Source organism: Anas acuta, chromosome 5, assembly GCF_963932015.1.
Source record: "Anas acuta chromosome 5, bAnaAcu1.1, whole genome shotgun sequence".
In the NCBI taxonomy this organism is placed as follows: domain Eukaryota; kingdom Metazoa; phylum Chordata; class Aves; order Anseriformes; family Anatidae; genus Anas; species Anas acuta.
The window spans coordinates 47,237,756-47,256,846 of NC_088983.1; the positions used below are offsets into that span (position 1 = coordinate 47,237,756).

A 19,091-nucleotide genomic window follows, 5' to 3' on the forward strand; every position below is an offset into this window, starting at 1 on the left:
AAACACAGATGTTACTTTAAGTATATTTTGCATCTTTTACTTTTTTTTCTTTCCTTTTTTTTTTTTTTTTTTTTTTTAAGTTGGGAACAATCCCTCCCTCAGACTGACAATGGCAGCTCATGACAGACAAAATTAGCAGCTGGAAGCTTAGCCAAAATTTGGGGCTTTTTAGTGTGTTGTTATTGTTTGGGATTTTCTTAGATGGTGAAAGGCATGCTTGAAGGAAGAGGCATGGATGAATTGAAAGTCCTTGTTTCTCAATATAGTTTGACTGGATTTCAGTTTTTATAAACAGTTTAAAATGGGAAAATGCACAGCCTTTTGTTGAGAAATTAGCCTATTGTGTTTTTCTCTTTTTTGTGTTTGTGTGTGAGGACTTTAGAGGGAAGCTAGTGTGGTTTGATAATATATATTTTTCATATTGTTTTCAAGATACCACATTTTCATTGGTTAAAAAAAAAAAGTTTCTGTATGTCATTGGAAAAGCAACATCTGTCAGTTTCTGTTTCTAGGGAGAAAGCTGGAGATACCTGGTCACTCAGACTCTTGACTAAATAGTGGATCAAAGTGAAATAATTTCCTTGCTGTTTGCTCAGTATTTTGAGGTGTCACGGTTGTTTTATATTCTGTGAATTTTACAGTAGCAAAGATGTCTACTAGAGCCTTTTCAGGGTGCAGAAGAAATCTGCTGGCATGGTTAGATTTTGACAGTGTTGTCTTTATTTTCTTTGTGCATAGTGGTTTACACCCTGCCTGTTAAAATGGGCACCAGCAGGGTTGCCTTCAGCACGCCCAGAGCAGGGAGAGGGATCACGGCTGGGATTACTTCCAAGTCCACCTGGTTGTCCACTGGTCTAAGTTAGCACAGCCTTTAGGAGCCCTGCTTTCCTCAGGGCCAGGTAACTCCGAGGCAGGAAGTTTCTTCAGAGTTTACACTTTGTATGATGTATAAATGCTGTGAACACAGTGGAGGAGTAAATCTGCAGCTCATACTTACCTTTCAATGAGACCTAGCATAGATGTATTCAGTGCTAGGCTTGAGTGAAAACATGTGATTGTGCTTTGTCTGCTTTTGACATATCTTGGACCTCTGTGTTAACGGGTCTGCAATTTACAACAGTAGCTACTCCAGAATCATCTCTAGATGCTTCACTCTTGAGGTACGTTTTCCTCAAAGAAGTCAAGGCAAAAGATATTTCTGTTCAAGAAACAATGGATTTAGAGGCAGGATTTTATAGGTTTCCTGTTTTTGTCACAGTTACATTCTGTCTCCTTATAAACCTGTGGGTTTTATAATGAAACACACTTGCTCAGGATTGCTGAGTGGTCACTCGTTGCCTGGCCAGCATATTTGTATATGGATCTTTTGGTTATGCTGTCTTTTGTTCTTTCAGGGTATAAGCTCTCCAGAGGAAGGATCATAGCTCTGGGTTTATACTACATATAAGAAATTTTGGGGAATAATGGGAAAATCCACCTGCCAACACTGGAAGATATTACAGTCAAAACAAAATGTTAGCATTTGGAGATTTGGCTTCCGTTCTTCAAATCAGCTGTGACTTTAAGCAACTCATTCAGGTAAAAATATCCTTTAAATATATGCCAATGGAAGGGAACACCTTTTAATGATTATAGTTTCATTGCAGGATGGTGTTGACGCCTGCTGAATGCATATAAACATAATAAGTGATTTAGAAATGATGATGAAATGAGAAGGGATCACAGGGTAGAAGAGGAAATGCCACTGTCCTCATTCAATTTAAAAGGTAAAGTGATGTTAAGTTTTTATGCTAAACTGCTTAGTACGTAAACATTCCTTTTCAAAGGAAGACCTGGTCTTCTTTGCAAAGAAGACCTGTTTACTGAGACAACATAATTTGACAAAAATAACTAGGTGGGATTTCAAAGAACGTTCTCTGAAATATTGCCTGATCTCTAGTGTGCAACTGCTGGAGAAACAGGGAGTTGCTGCCCATGGGAGAATATCCCAGGTTTTGTTCTATGAGGAAATTGGCTGCTTCAATGTGGTTTTGTCCTTCCAGATGCCTGTGAATTCCTCCAGGGTAGCCTGGAGCAGGACTACTCAAGTAATTCTTCACCTCAACTCTTTTAACCAGTCTCCTAATCTCTCCAGGGCCTTTCCATTTCAATTACTTTTTTTTTTCTTTTTTTTTTTCTTGGATATGTTTCATCACAATCACTTTGAGGGTTAGAAAATGTTGTATCCACTGGGTCTACCTGTACGTATTATATTTGGTAAAGAATCACTTTCATAAGGAAAAATGAATTTGAATTGACGTTGACTGGACATTTCCTTATTTCAGCACCATTTTCTTTTTGGACTTCATGGAAATTTGTTGCCATACTAATCACATAGTGTTACTTTGTAAGTAAATGTTATAATTGCCTCCCTATATTAGGGATTCTAATGCAGGAGAACACAGTTGATGGGAACTTGCTTTTTCAGGTTATTTTTTCAACTCCCAATATGCAGTAGAGTAGTATTAGAAACCTTGAGCCTAACTGAAAATGAGGGAACTAATAAGCTGCTGCGTGGCTCATATCCATGGCTTGTGAGCTGAACTTTAGAAGAATGGCCTGGTTTTCTGGGTTTCTGAGAGGATTTAGGATTTGGAGTTTGTTTGTCCAAATAATAATAATAAAAAGAAAATAGGGCGTGATGGAGGGGAGAGAAGGGGGCTCTGGAAATGCAAGATAAGGAAAATATTTTGCCTAGGAAAACATCATGGATGCAGAAAGCAAAATACCAGGTACTGTGAGAAACTTAGTACTGACATTTCTGGCCTTTCTCACAGTTTGTTATAAGGACCATTCCCTATCATTTCCATTTGGAAGCATGACTTCACACTTACAACTGCACAAGAGCAAATGGAGCAGAAGAGCCTAATTAAAGTTACAGGGACTTCTTTATGACAGAGCAAATGTTGGTTTAATGATACAGTTACAAGTCACAAAGAAATCAGAGCAGACGACCCAAGTTTTATACATTTTTGGCAAAGTAAGTGGGAAACTATGTGCTAAAGTGAGATCAACAGATGGGATGGAGGAAGAGGGGTACAGGAGGGGAAGAAAGCTATACACCCATGTACAAAACCAAAAAAAGCCCCCCAAGCCCTAATCAAACAAACAAAAAGATACACAAAACAAAGAGAGAAACCTTGCAAGAAACAGATTTTTTAAACAAAGTTTGCCAAGTAAGCAATTTTTCTCTTTTTTTTTGAGGGCAGATGCAAAGTGTCTTTCAGTTCATTTTGGATAGAAGTAAGTGAACACATGCTGTGCTTTAATAAATCTTAGTGTAACCACAATGGGCAATCTCAGACCTGTGTTGGAGTTTGGTAATAGTTACCAAGCCTTTTTGCTTTCTTTCCTCTCTTTGTCTGCATTGGGAAAATAAATAAATAAACCAGTGATATGCAGAACTTCAATTCTTCCTTCTTATACAAGGACACAAACAAGGCAGGTAGATGGCACTCGTAGCATCTAGACAGTACCTAGTATTTTCAAATCTGCTATTAAGACTGTGGGAGTCAGAACCTGACAGTTCAAAATTCTGCTATAACTGACCTTGTGCAAAAATTTTTAAGTTAACGCTTTCAAAATTCACTGTCCAGAGTGAATTCTTACCTTATCCTCTTAACTTTTCTTCAATTCATTCTCAGAAGTTCAGCTCTTAAATTTCCTTCTTAAATTCCTTTTTCAGCTGCTAAGTAATCCAGTTTTCATAAAAGCTAAGACACTGATGTAACCTTTCTGAATCTTGGTTTTCCCTTTTATGAAAAAGGATAATTCAGTCACACTTTATTTCACTTTTTCTGTATTTGGTCATTATTTTCTTTGCTTTGAAAAAGCATAGTGGTGTTTCATATTAAGTTTGCATAACCATGTAGTCCTGTCTCTGGCTTTGCTATCATCTCCTCTCATGCTCCCAGCATTGTGCTGTCTACTGCTTATTTAGATGATTTTTTAAGACAGAGATCAGGAGTGAAATCTCATCTCTGTCAAACCCAGTGGAAACAATTCCAGTCTTTAAAAGAATCAGGATTTTATCTCAAATCTTGTTATTTGCCTAGAACGCTCGGATAACTCATAATAATAATTGTTAACATGTATCATGCTCTGATCCCTGCCAAGCATTCTGGATAAAGACTTAATACATTTGGTAAATCTGGAGTTTGCTTAATATCAGGACATCATAACTATATCTAACAAGGACAGAGTGCTCAGGGGAATATTATCCTGACTGCAGATGTGTTGACATTGGTGAGCCTTATGACACATCACACGCTTATACAAAGCCCTGAAGTTTAGTCATATATACACTTGGCAAATTCTTGCCAGTCTATTTTTTTGGGCTGCCATAACTTTTTTGGAGAAGAGTTTTAGCACACAGAAGAGGTTTAATGTATAAATTTCACTCTGCTTCCAACAGTTGGATTCTGTACAAATCCTGTAATATATGAATCAAAGCTATTGAGAGCACAGACAGTGCAAACAGGGAATGTCTGACACATGAATCTTCCAAGTGCACTACTGTACTTACCAGAAAAGGCTTGCAAAATTCTTGCTATTGTACATGTACTTTGCAGCTTACTGAAGCTGACCTTGCAGGTAACTCCAAAAACTAGACAAGTTGCCTTGGTTGAAGGAAGGTTTTTTTTCTGAGCTACATGTATGGTTGTGGCGATAGCTTTTTCTTAATGCTATTTTTGTATGAGATCATAGTTTACTCTGTTCAAATACCTGTGAGAAATATTCAGACACCTCTTCTTTTGGAGCAGCTTAGAACAACCCTATTGATGCCAATGGTCACACTTGCTGGATGTGAATGCTTTGGTCTAGATGTACACGTATAAAAAGCATCTGCTATTCCATGCACTGTGGCACAGACAGGATACACTCCCAAATGGAACATATTTTTTCCACGCCCACAATCCTTTGAAAGCTCTGAAATTCATGTTTGGGGAAACTATTTGGTTAATATGCACTGTAAAGTTACCAGTGTGAACTTGTGTCATGGAAAGACTGATCTTGCACAGGTAACTGAACAGCCTTCATTTTGTTACTGTGAATTAAATTGTTCTTGAACCTTTGTTTCCACATGGTATACACAGCACCTAATCATATATGTGATGTCAGGTTTAAAATAAAGTGTTTCCTTGAATCAGGATAACATTAAGACCTTTATGAGAACTGAGAGGAAAAATTGCTTCTTGGTTTCTCCCTATTTTGAAGCTGACACAGTGCACCTATGATTTGTGGGTCTCTGAGTGTGAAGTGATCACACAAATGATGGTTGTGACAGAGGAAAAGTTAGGGTAAGAATAAGCTGAAGGCAGTTTGAGGACTAAAAAGTTAAATATAATTTTAGGGTCCTGAATTCTTTCCGTTCCTTTTTAGTTTGGAAAGGGGAATAATAATGAATTACATTTTGCTGCATGAAAAATACATCTAGTACAGTCTTGGGTACCTACATTAGACCTTGTGTTTCCAAGCTGGCCTTTGCCCCTCATAAATTTCCTCTTGCAGTTGGTCACAAACAAGTTAGTTACTAATTTCTAGGCCAAAAATGGATTAATTGACTAGGACTTTAAATATTATTGTGTACTTTATGTAATAGATTGAGTGAAAATGAAATGAAATACTTCCATCTCTGGCCGCGATCTATTTGTGTTAAATGAAAAAACAATTGTATCTACCTATCTGGGCTACTTATAACCTGTAATCAATTTTCTATGTCTGGGCATTAACTGTTAAATGCAGGTAACTTCTTGTTTTGTTTTCATTGAAAGCATTAGTTCTTAGGCTATACTTTAGATATACTGACATAGAGGTCACATTGGCAACTGGTGGAGTTAAACACAAATTTGATTTGCAATGGTAGAAAAATAGGAGCAGGTACAGTCTATTTATCATAGCATTTGTTCAATATGGCACATGATCAAAATAATGATAAAGCATCAATCATGTATTTCACCAAATATGCTGAACAAACAAGGATTAAATGTGACTTTGAACTCTTCCCCACACATTATACTGAACCTCTTGCTTTCACTTCAAGACACCTCAAACACATGCCTATCAGTTTTCTCTCTGGAATGTGGTGGAAATACTCTACAGAAACCACTCACAAAGGTAGCTGTTGCATCAGCGGGGCGCTGTGCATGAGCAAATTTACCAAAGGGGGCTACTTGTGAACTACTGACTCACTTAGAGCTCCTCCAGATGGTTGCACTGCACTCTGCGGTGAGCTAGGCGTCATCTACGTTCTTCCTTCTGTTCCACTGTGTGCACTTGCCTAGGGTTTTGTCTGAACTGCTCTTGATTTTTCCACATCATACTATTCTTCCTTATCTGTTTCTTTGCTGTCCCTTGTTTGGGTCCTGGTTCTTTGTACATATATTTCCTGGAAATACACTTTCAGATCATAAAAATTCTTCTATATACCTCTCACTTTGTATTTATGTGTGTGCATGTGTGTATGCATGTGTAAAATGCTGGATACTTTTGTGTGATATACGAAGTTTACTAGGATGAAATTAAGGTCTTATATATGTGATACGCTATTCACGATGCTCCAAACATTCCAGTTCAATTCCCCAGCTTGTTACTGTGTTCTGTTTTATCGCAGAGCATATTTTGAGAACAGCTCTTTGAGAACTGTTTGGTTCAAGAACTTTAAAACTTTTAAAGTAAAGAAATAGAATAAAAAAGAACTTTTATTCTTCTGTCACTCTACCTGCCAAACTAGTTGGTCTTTTACTATTACAAACTATTACTGGTCTTGAAATGCATCTCTCTCTTTTTTTTTTTTTTTTTTTTTTTGTATACCCCTCTTTCCAATGATGTGGAAGGCAGTGGATAGAGATTTGTCAGAGGAGGAAAGGAATTTAATCTCTTTCAGCTGTGAATTTAGAAACTGTGGTTCTTCAAGATATGTGGGCCTAGCAAGTTCAAATAAGCCTGGATTAGTATGTATTAACTCACTTCATACAGAAAAGATGGTAAAACACTCTAAGGAAGTCATAATGACAAAGATCATGCAATCCTATGTGTGAATTTCACCGTCGTGCATGTAGAGAGTGTATGTATTGTGTGAAAGTAATTGTGGGTATGTTGTGTGTTGATGTGAATACTTTGATAAATATTTCGACTCTTGAAAGTGAAGGCACTTAAATATACAGTTACTACTGATTGAGTCAAATACCTGCTTCTCTTAGGAACAGTAATTAAAAATAGAAACTAATGTATAAAATCTGAGAATGTGGGGGAAGTCAAAGCAGAGTAATTCTTCTTGAGAGGAAACATTGAGGAGGGGAGATATGGATAGATAGGGAATGTGCAAAGTGATGATAAGAAAACATACAATATACACCTTAATCTGTTGTTGTATCAAAAGAACTTTGCTTTCTTAGGCTCTGGAAGAAAAATTACTGAATAAAATAAATTGGTCTGTGGCCTCTTGAACCTGCTAGAAACAAGCTTTGCTGTCAAGCACAACGCTAACTTCAGAGATCTTAGCTGAACAGTATTGTCACCCTCCCTCTTCTTTTTCTTCTTCCTTTTTTTTTTTTTCCCCTGTTTTCTTGGGAAGCTATTTTGTCTATATTGATTCGTATCCATAAGGAGCAAATGGATGCAGAGTGTTGTCAGGGATTGGGGTAGTTCTGATAGTTATGATGAGGCATTACAGAAATAGTTATGATTTCAGCATTACAGGAAGTCAACCAAGGCTCTGGGCAGCCAGCCTGGTTTGGGGCAGGCAAAATTCTGGTCCATTTCTGGACTGGTGTCTGGTAACATTCATCCCATGATGGTGTAAGTCGTATCTAATGTATCAGTTCTGGGCGTATATACCCATTTGCCATTTTGCATGCTTGTCTCTGCAGAGGTCTGGGCCTAATGAATGCCGAGGGAAATGTTCTTAATGCTGCTTTTCAGGTATCACTTCTTTAGAGAAGACAACCAATTTTGCTGTTTACTTTGTTGCCATGTCTCAGAACTTCCTTCTCCTCCTGACTGTGATCCTTACTGTGACCTGCAAATTGAGGTAATTGCAAATTCTCTACTGTCAGAGAAGAACAATAGCACTCTTTGATTTACATTTGTCCACATCTGAGCCTGGCACAAGCAGACACAACACCAGAGATTGATATTAAAAGCACTCGGCGTATGACAGTGCTGCATATAAGTTGTGGTTTTATTTACATGCTAATGTTAGTTATTTCTGGGAACACTCATATGTTTTGCCAGGTATTCTGGTACCTGGTAGCTAGCTGTTCTGTCTTTTCACCAATTGTTAGCAGACTTCTGCCAAGTTGTTTCTCTTTTGTTATGAAAGAGATAAAAATAAAATGGGTTGGACCTTCATCAAGAAATGATTTTAGATACAGCTTGGCAACAGAAGTGACCCTCAGCAACATTTTCCATTGTACAGTCACTTTTTTTTTTTCTCTTAACTGGGCAGTATGATAAATTGCTAATTTCAGGTCAGACAGCTTAAAGTGCAGAACAAAAACAATGACACCATGGAAAATAAAAAAGGTTGTCCAGCATATTGAGTTTAAATTTAAATCCGTCTCTCTCAGGAAGCAGACTTTAGCAACAAAGATGGAAACACCTCAGAGGAGTATGTCTGAAGCCTAATGAGCAGGAATATCTTTCAAATTCACCAAGAAAAGCAGGATCCTTTCTTCTGAAAAATGGATGAACAAAAACCTAATCTCTCCCCTTTTATATAGCAATAATTCTGCAGTGTCTGATTAAGAAGTTTTTTGTTTCTTTCTAGTTCACTAAGTGTCTACTTTCTGTTTTTAAGAGGTTAACGTGACAGCAGTAAAATCAACTGCCTCTTTATATGTATCTTGGTCTGACCAAATAAAAGATGTTAGGAATGGTCTCAGAATGGTAGGTCTATTTCTTGTCAATACAAGTCTGTAACAATATTATGAAATATTTCCAAAATGCGTATTTGGCATTTACCGGCATTTGCAGAAGTTAGGTGCTTAGATATTATTGAATATAATGGGAGTTAGGAATTTCTTGATAATGTCAGATGTCCAAATATGCAAATAACTGCTAGTTTTTAACCCACTTAAACTGATGAGAGCTAAGTATCCAGTACTGCAAAATCTTTTAAACATGATTCTGGCCTCTTCAGTCTTTCTTGAAACTGAGATTGGACTGTTTTAATCATGAACATGGTTTAGAAAAGTTTGTCTTGATTGTTGGTGTATCTTGTTCCTGAGGGAGATACCATTACTATTTCAAATATCTCATTGTCATGTCAGCATTTGACACATGAATGCTATTAATCTGTGTTCGGTATATCTATCCTTGATGATTTTTACTCTGAATATGAGAAGATGCAGTCACAACTGTGGATGTTTCAAAAGGTAAGAAAATAATGTAAACTTGTAAATAATTAGGAATTTACTGGGTCAAAATTTAGTTACTGCAACCTCTCATATCAAGCCAGCTTCTTTATGCTTTTTATTGCACTTCTCTGAATAATTTCCAGCATGTCAAGATTTTGTTGGTGATGAAACATATGAAAAGCGAATACAAAATTCCAAATGTTACTGCATTACACTCCTGTGGTGGGAGACTATTAAATCCCTGCACTGTGTGTGATAAAATGCCTGCTTCCTGCTTCTTCCCGCCTGGGTAAGTATTGAAAAGTCTTTGTCTTTTTTTCTGCACTTCATCACATGGCAAACTTGTGTCTAATTTACTTTTCACTACCATATTGAGATTTTCTAGGTTTTTGGTTCTAATTGAATAACAAAGTTTTAGACAATTTCCTGGAGTTACAAGCTAGAGTGACCATCTGTGGGCCTAAGAGTCATTAAGTTTCCATGTCATTTCCACCCATTGTCTTCCTTTTAGGCTATCCATAAGGATTCCAGTTAGCAACCAAACGTAATGATGGGTTGGTTTTTTGTGTCATGGGGAACACCTGTCTGTTGGGAAGAAAACTGAAGCTTCCAACTTTTTTAAAGTAGCTCAGTGAAGAACTGTCAGTTGGGAGCAACGTTTGCTCACTAGCAATCTGGTTTGGCCATGTCAAATCCATGACCCAAAACTGAAAGATGTGGTTGCCTGATCAGCCTGTTTGTTCAGGACTAAAATATAATTGAGTTTAGGCTAAAACATAACTTTCTTTATCAGGTCATAAAATAGCATTTGAATAGCTTTATGTATGCTTGGCTATACTTATAATGCTCTTTCTACAAAATTCCCTTCTCCAATTAACTTATTTTTTTTTACTGAGTGTATAGATCTGGTGTGGAATTAGGGGGTATCCCAAGCACAATAAGGACCAAAACGAATATACAGAGAGGTCCCACCTTCTGGTTTATTAGCTGAATTTAAAATTAAGTGACAAACTCAAAGTGTGAGAGAAACATATTTTATATATGTTCTTACATTTGGGTATCCTATTAAAAACTGATTTGTTTTCCTGCCTATGGTTCAGACGTTGCATTTAGTCCCTGTATTGCTCATTTCTTTCCTCAGGAGCTGGTATGTCAGTAGTGAATTTCAGTTTTATTAATGAATTCTTCTTACCTATCAATCCTTCTGCATTTTTTAACTCAGTTCTGATTTGTTTATTTATTTAATTTTACTTCTGTCCTAAAATGTTGTGTCCTGTGTTTACAGAAGCTGTAGTCTACCACAGTGACAGCTGCATTTCAGGAGTGGGATTTCCTGTTCTTTCTGGTGTATAATTTCCAAAGCTGTCTTAAAACAAGGGAAATACAATTGGCATTTTTCCTACAGCACCCACACGATTACAAGTGCTATGTGGAAATGATACAAAGTCTGTTTCCCTGCCCAAAGGACTTCTCAATCATTTTTAAGAGTAGTTTAGCAAGTGGAATCAGAAAATAGTATGGAACACATGCAGAGGAAGCATTCTGCAGCAATTATTTCTTTGACTGATCAGATCAGATGGACACACAGCTGCAAAAGAAAGATTTTCTTGTAGCAATAATTATTGCTAATAAATGACTCTTATGAATATGATGGGGATGGCTAGTGATTGAAGTAAGAAAAAGGTAATGGAACAATAGAAAGGAATAGAAAGAAAAGGTAGCCCCTTTTAGGTGGATGACTAAATGAACATTTCACATTCTGGGACTTTGAGCAAGTTAGGCCTGTACTGAAGATGAGTTTTGCTGAGTGGCTTCTGTAATTTCGTCCCAAGTCCTTTGAAATCTTTTCTGGCTGCGATTGGAAGTAAACAGGCTTAGAAATGAATATGAAAAACCACGATTTGATTCAGCTTTTTTTGCTTTTGGAACCAAAAACAATTGCCCATGTTTTAGTATTTTTCTCCCTTGTTCTAGCTGTAATTTGTGCAGTTGGGCTCTGGACTGACATATTTACTGCAACACACAGAATTTGACCCTTAATAGCAGCAAAAGAAAACGGGCAGTGGAAGGTTTGCAAATTTCTCAGTGTCTTTAGCCTTCTGTTGTTACAAGGCATCAAGTTCCTTTCTATTTTTTTCATGCTTTTTTTTTTTTTTTTTTTTAATCATGCAGGTTTTCTTTTGGCAAACAGGTTTGCATTTCCTTCTCTTTTGCAGAATTTGTGGCCACATAAGTTATCACCTATAAAAAGGCAAGAGCAGGAAATCTTGTCCTTGACATACCCGGTGGAATAAATAATCAAAAAAAAGGTGAGCCATTTCCCATTACTTTGTTCTGTTGGTAATTGCTGTAGGAGATTGCCAGAAGGAACAGTCTCTGTCTTCAGGTCAGGATGGTAAACTGTGGTGTCTGACCATACTAAAGAAGGCACAATTTTTATTTTCTGCTAAATGAGGTAGAGCCATTATTACTTTTGACAGCTAACCTTGTGAGCAGGGTTAACTGCAGAAGAGTATGCAAAGTCTGCGTTGAACAGGGGTGAGAACAGTAACAGAGACAGAGCAGCAGGATGAAGAGCAGGCCACTGTGTTGGAAAGAGGCTCTGTAGCTTGCATAGCTGATTCACAAGATAGAGATTCATGATTTAAAGGTCTGGACTAGTATTCTAATGTTGTATCACTGTGAATGGTAAGAAGGTGACAGAATCATTTCCAAAGGATCAGTATTACCTAAAATATAATAACATATGGGTACCTTAGACGTGTGTTGTTGGATAATGGGAATCATTCCATAGAAACACTAGCATAGCAGGACTTCACATCTTAGGCAAGTACAAGATTGCTTTCTGCTGGCTGCCTCACAAACAGAGCAAAAAGATGGTCCCTGCCCTTCCAGCCTAAATATGAGAGACAACAGATGGAGGCAGCCTGGCCAGTACGGAAGTAGAATCCCCACAAGGGGAAAACTTGGGCAACTAGAGTCACAAGAGCGACTGCACAGCACAGGGTCACAAACTCGTGCCATAAATGCCAGCTCTGCAAACTGTCCAGCTTGAGGGGCAGGGAAAGGAACCAAATATGTCTGTTTCTGCTTTCAGCTTAGCTGGAACATTGACAGACCTCAGGGACAACGGGATCACGCCACATACACCAGGAAAGCATAAAGCAAAAAGAGTTTACCTTAATGCCTGGATAATAATATTAGTAAACTATGGTAGGTTAAAGCAAAAGGGACTGGGGAGAGAAGATAACAATCTTCTCTTCTGTCTGGTTTATACAAGCAGAACTTCCTTCTGTGCTTTCCCATTTTCTTGGCTACTGAACTCAATTAATTCTCTTTGTTTCGGTCGTCTTTAATCGCTGCTAACAAGGAAATTGCTCTGTATTCTTCCATTGCTTACACTGCACGTAAGCTCAGGATACAGAGTATAAAGCTAATATATTCTATGTTTAATTAGCCCTGTGGTGTCAAGTTAAAATTTGAACCTGTTGGGTTACACTTCTTTCTTCTATAAGTAGATCTGACCTGGGGAGTGACTGGCTGAACAAAAAAGTGCAGTGTTACAGCTGCTCTTTTTAGTCTCAGAAAATGAGCAGTAACAAACTCTGGATCCCTAGATCAGCTTCTGGGATATGCTCAAATGCCTACAATGAATGGTGTAATTTTCTGCACTGCACAGTCTGGAAAGATAATGTAATTTTTATATGCCAAGCATCCCTAGAATAGGCTGCATTTGCTGTTTTTGTATGTAGGGCTTTCATGGCTTCTCAACAGCACAGATAAAACTGAAGTCAACATTATCTCACATGTTGTTAGTGGGGTAAGGGAAAAAGAAGGATTGTGACCAATGCTGTTGAGATGAAGGAGCCTTCCACCAGCTGCTGTTGTCTCACATGTGTTCATCTTCTGCTGCAGTAGCTGCCAGATTGGCTTGCTGGTTTTGTGCTATTGTGGAGAGCAGACACACGACTATTTTGCTATTTCCTACCCTTTACTATATCTAAAAATAACAACAGTAGTACAAGCAGTCTTAGTATTAACATGTCCATAATAATATTGAGAACTAAATAATTAAACCAATATCAATCCAGAAAATGATGTACTTTTAATATAACAGTGTGCTGCTTTCTATGAGTTGATAGTGTTTGAAATTTTCAAATGAATCGAGGCTTCTACCAGGTGTTTTTACTAACAACAACAACAACAAAAAAGTACCTGAGTACTAAGTTTTAGGAAGTTTTTCTACTGGATGTAAAAATAATGAAATTGCTACCTAGGCTGCCTTTCTTGACGTGCAGCTGCCAATCGATAAGATTCGTGAAGATTCCTTTTGAGTACTCGTTGTTATCACTTGATATGTGACGTAAACTGGGGCAAACAAGGTTCTTATTGCAAGTGTCCATTTTGATAATGGAGACCAAATGTTAAAAGATAAGAAAGAAACAAGTACTTTTTCTTTTTTAACCCTTTTCTTCCTCCCCCCCCCCCCCCCCCCCCCCCCCATCAGCAATAGCACAGGCACTCCTCAATTGCACTGGGTTCTGAGCATTTATTTTTAGGTCTGAACTTTGAATTTGGTAACATAATAGTTATGAGAAGCCAGGCACTTAGGTAATACACGGCTAATAGATTTGAAGTCTGGTTAGCTGTTTTTTCTTTTTCTTCTAAGGGAAGCATATTGATGATGTAAAGTACAGGTACCCAAGAGGTTAAACACAACAGCTATAGAAAATATCAAATATCAGCAACAAGGATAAAGGCAATACAAATTACTGGAATAAATACAATGAAGCTCTTTGTTTTCATATAAGAATTAAAAGATATTTCTAGATGTATTGAACACATTCTTCACTACAGCAATGCCTGTTAAACTGGTGACCAATTGTGCTGGCATTTTGTGTGTGTGTGTTCTGATCATGTCTTTGAAATAGCTCTTCTCTTCAGGTAAACCATTCACCAGCCATCAAGTGAGAACGATTTTCAGGTACATCACATAGAGGCCGTTGAATGGGAAGGTTGTTCATTTAAGTTAAATTCACGCTGATGAAGCAGATGTTTGTAGCATTTTACCAGCCTCCAGGACCTTAAGGTAAATTCACAAAGTTTAGCATAACTTCCTGCACAGAATTTTTTGCACCAATTGATTTTCAATCAACCCGATGCTTGAAAGTGCTTAAGATTGCTCCTTTCTGGTTCAGAAGTGTGCAGAGAGATTGAGAGGTTGGGGTGAGTATGTTGGATTTGAGTTTAAACACACTTTAAGCAGGGTGCTAGTCTCACTGATGTCTGTAGGATTACTGTAGGATCATGTGCCTGTATTTAAGCAGTGCTCAGATGCTGTAATGAATCTGAATGCTGGGCCTGAGATCCTCCATATTAAGAAAGAAATAGGAATTAGCTGGCTGAGGTAATGCAAATCCAAGCTAAAATCCTACCATGCTCTGTTTTAATAATCCGTACCATTATTTTTAATCTATTATGTACATTTTTATTTTGTTGGCCATGTTTTACAGACATGAAGCCCAAGGCTAAACTCGTGAAGATATAAAATTATTAAAATTCTGCTTTCATTCCTGTTGCTGTAAATTTAGGCTTTGTAATCTGTGGGTGTTTTGGTACTTGAAGTATGGCATCACTGTGGGTCTATAGCAGCTCCCCTGTGCTGGATCAAGTCTCTATTTTTTTTTTCTTTTACAATGGGTGAGATGTGTTTAATTTATTGTAGGAAACTCTTAAAGATGCAAGATCCTTTTTAGAGGCTTCTACAATAGCCGTGAAGCACTTATTTAATCCTATTGAATGGAGGCTAGATTTACTAGCTGGGCCAGACATGATTTTTGTTCAGGAGTCATCTTGGAGTACATCGAAGTTTAAAGATCTTTGCAGAAAAACCACGGAGAAACAAAAGGAGTAAATTTTAAAAGGAACTTTGTCAAGGAGTTTTAGATGTTAAACAGATAGAAAAACCATGGTGGCTTGACTGAAACGAGTGTTGGGTTAGCAGAATCGTTACAGATCCAGTGAGACATGCTAATGAGGCACTTTAAATGCAAGTTTGATGGAAAAAGGGGCAATTTCATACCAAAGTGCAGCAAGGTTACTGAATCAAAGAAGGTACACTTCAGTTCTGCAGATGGGAACAATGCTCCATTGTCAGATCCTTTTTCCTTTGACTTTAAACATGTTTTAACTACACTATTTACTAAATTGTACAATGTGGCTTGCCCACTGATTGAGAATTTATGACCAGAAACAAACCTGTTAGGGGAAAAAAGAAAAACTGAGTGTGATCCATACTGTAGCTGCATGAAATAGCTTGAATGGACTTAACCTGAGCACTGTGGGGGGTGCACAATATGTTTTTCAAGCCCAGGGGCCTGGGATCTGAGTTCAAATAGAATTTCGTCTTTCAATAACAATTTAAAAAAGGGAGAGTGTTTGGAGACATCTGTGGCCTCTCAACCTGTGTTAATATAGATGTCTCAGTTTTGTCTTAAAAAGCCTGCTTCAGAATCGTGCCTTGTCAACCCATCCAGCATGTGAAATTCCTCATATTGCATCATGCTTGAAATTCACAAACATCTTGTTTTACTTTCAATCATTACAGCTCTTTTGGTAAAAATAAAGACTAACAACATCAGTACTTGCTCCTACTGCCATGAAAAATCACAAACCTTTAGCTTCCGTGAAGGAGAACTCGGGCTCTTTTATAAGATCTATTGAACAGCTTTTGGGCAAGATTATTACGCACAAACGCAATGAAATGGCCTATTTTTTGCCATGCTATTTGTTAACAGAATGAATAAAATTCATTTGAAGTGAAAAAAACCCAGACTTTTTCCTCATCTAGTTCAATAGAACCACGCTGGATAAATTACAGAACACGCTGCTACCCCTTGGTGTAACAGAGCCTCAGAACTAACAGTTATAAGAAATTTCAGTTAGGGGTATTTTATTTATTTATTTATTTTTATTTCCAAGCCTGGAATTTGCCTGTAGCAAAAATATTTTTGATTTCACACATTGCGGAAAGTTGCTCAGCTGGGTTCTGATTTTAACCTGCAACTTCCACTGGTTGCCACAGATGATCATAGTCAGAGTCCGAAACCACAGGACTAGCATAAATAGGATGCTAGGATGGAGAATCTTATCAGGTCTGTTCTCAGGCCTCAGAATGGATTTTTATGTTGTTAGATGCCAAAAATTGCATTCATTGTTCTCAACATTTCACTACCTTTTATTGGTAAGCTTCTAGTTCATACCTAGGTCTAAAAAGACTATTCCTATGTAGAGGTTCTCTGTGTACTTTGCAAAATGAAAAATACATGGTATCTCATTGAGGCCCCTTATATTGCAGTGCTTTTTTGCAAGATTTAGTGAAGCACCTGTATAAAGTGGGAAAGCTTTATTTGTCAATTGCAATGGAAAATGTCCATATAAAATAAAATCTATTAGATACACCATCAGCTGGAAGAGATCAGCTATAGATCTACAATTTTGCAAACTTCTATGGTGCTGCAAGCTGGGCTTTTGTTTTTGACCCTGCAGAGCAAACTTCTGAGCTGGGTTTTCACAATGTATTTAGGTTTGGGACCAGTAATTATGAACCTTTAATATATATTACAAGTGAGGCATTACATCTAGACAGAATTATTGTGTATAGTTGCCTGTAGATTCATTCATTAAGTGCTTATTGCATAATTTTGTACTGTTTAAACACATTACTGGGTAAGTAACATATGACTAGAATGAAAGTTTTCTGGTTACAGGTATATATGTTTTTATCACAGAAAGTGCAAAAGTCTAGATAATAATAATGAAAACTGAAAACTAGGTGGCAGTAATATCCCAGCCTTACAGCTCTCCTGTGAGTGATGATGGGATGACTCATACTTTTCTTAGGAATCCTGAGGGTACTGCAGTCCCATACTGAATGGCTTAGCTATTAACAAACAGTTAGAAAAAGTACAGGACCAAGTGTTCGTATGGGTTCATTCATTTAAAAACATAACGTTAGAACATGATTAGCTGTAAAGAAGTAACAAGAAAAAAGTAATGAGAAAAAAGGAGTAACAAGAAGTAAAGGACTGAATATTGTAGGGCAACTAATGAATACAGCTAAGCTTGTTTAATTGTTATATACATTAGAAGCAATTTCTTTCCTAATTGCAGTGACAGGAGAGGAGGAGCTATGATTACTTCTGAAACTCTCGTGTCTTGTGGTTGTGGCTTGGGGCCAGCAAGTATTTGAAAGTCCATAAGCAGATTGCTGTTCACACCGGTGGTTATATATAGCCTGTGGGGTGGGTATTCCTCTCATGCTGGGGTAAGCTAAAAGCAACGTGAGGGAAATCAGCAGAATTACTCTGTAGAAGGACTATTATTGGCTCTAAAGCTCCCAGGAGTTCATGGTCAACACCCTCATTTATTTAGAGGCATGGACTTGAGGCTACAGTCCTAGAAGAATTAGACAGCTAAGATTTATTGGCTGACTTCATTGTTTAAAAGCAATACTCTCCTTAGATTCATACAACTTAATTGCATTTGCAAAGAAGAATGTGATGTCCTTTTCTGGTTAGCCAAACTGCTTGGGTGGCAGGACTGGGCAGAAAAGTTTGGGGAATCCTTCATCTTAAATGTGGCTATCAGTCTGACGGTATTGGATATATCTATTTGCTTTATTCCAATAAATTGTTTTGTTTGGAACTGGGTCACCTAAATATTCTCAGAATTGTCTGAGCTGCCACAAGCTCATCTTGTTTCATGCAATATTGCAGAGATTTGTTCTGCGTTTGATTTGAATTTATGTAGCTCTGCATATGACAAAGATCTTTTAATATCTGCTCCTTTTGCAACAAATAGTTCTGTGCTTTGAAAGATCTTGCCATACAGGTTAAATTCAGAATATGTCAGTGGCACTCCTGCCTGTAATGTAATTAAACTTGATATGTTCCTCTTGTTCTTCAATGAGAAATTTTTAATGCATTCTAAGTTTTTCTGTGCCTTTTTTTTTTTTTTGGTCTAACTAGGATATGTCTTTTCTTTGTCTTTTTTATTTATTTACTTATTTATTTTTAGGTATCTGAAGTCCATTTCTGTTACTACTTCTGTCCTTCTGAACCATGTACTTAGGATGAATGAGGTCGTAACTATTGGTTATTGAAAAAAAGATGTCTTCCACATAGTATCCAGAGGATTCACAAAATATCTCTGTCTGAACCTAGCAGTAGTAGAAAGGCATTTCATCTTAGCTGTAGGACTACTCAGTAGGTGGTGGGTACCAGTCGCAGGATGACTTGCTAGATAGTAGATAACAGTTAATGGTGAAGTTTTACCTTAAAACTAATCACTCCTGTTTTCCAAAGCCTCCGTTTTCATTCCTTTGAGCCATTCTTTATTTGCATAATAGTGAAGCTTATCAACCCTGTCTTTCTAGTGCTTTCTGAAAAAGTGTGATAAGATTAGTTTATTTATACATTTTTTGCATATGTTCAGGTGTTCATTATGTTAGCAAAAAATCGGTAAGTCTTTTGTACCTGAGCCAAACTGACTCTAACCACTGCCAAACTAGATCTTCTGCAGGGATGGGAGGATTTTTGACCTACTCCTAAGGACATAGGGAATAGGATATGTTTTGGGGTAACTTACTCATTCTGTGAGTCTCGTAAATAAGCACAGTTGGCACGCGATGTA

At 37.5% G+C, this 19,091-nt stretch overlaps 1 long non-coding RNA gene across 1 annotated transcript in view; it reads left to right on the plus strand.

Moving 5' to 3' along the window:
* Positions 1–1,326: 1,326 nt before the first annotated feature.
* LOC137857712 (uncharacterized) overlaps positions 1,327–19,091 on the plus strand; it is a 317,831-nt gene continuing 300,066 nt past the window's right edge. Inside the window, exons 1-5 of the long non-coding RNA XR_011097242.1 lie at positions 1,327–1,766; positions 7,963–8,071; positions 8,610–9,416; positions 9,542–9,687; positions 11,615–11,707. This is a non-coding gene — a long non-coding RNA (uncharacterized lncRNA). The remainder of the gene's footprint in view (positions 1,767–7,962; positions 8,072–8,609; positions 9,417–9,541; positions 9,688–11,614; positions 11,708–19,091) is intronic.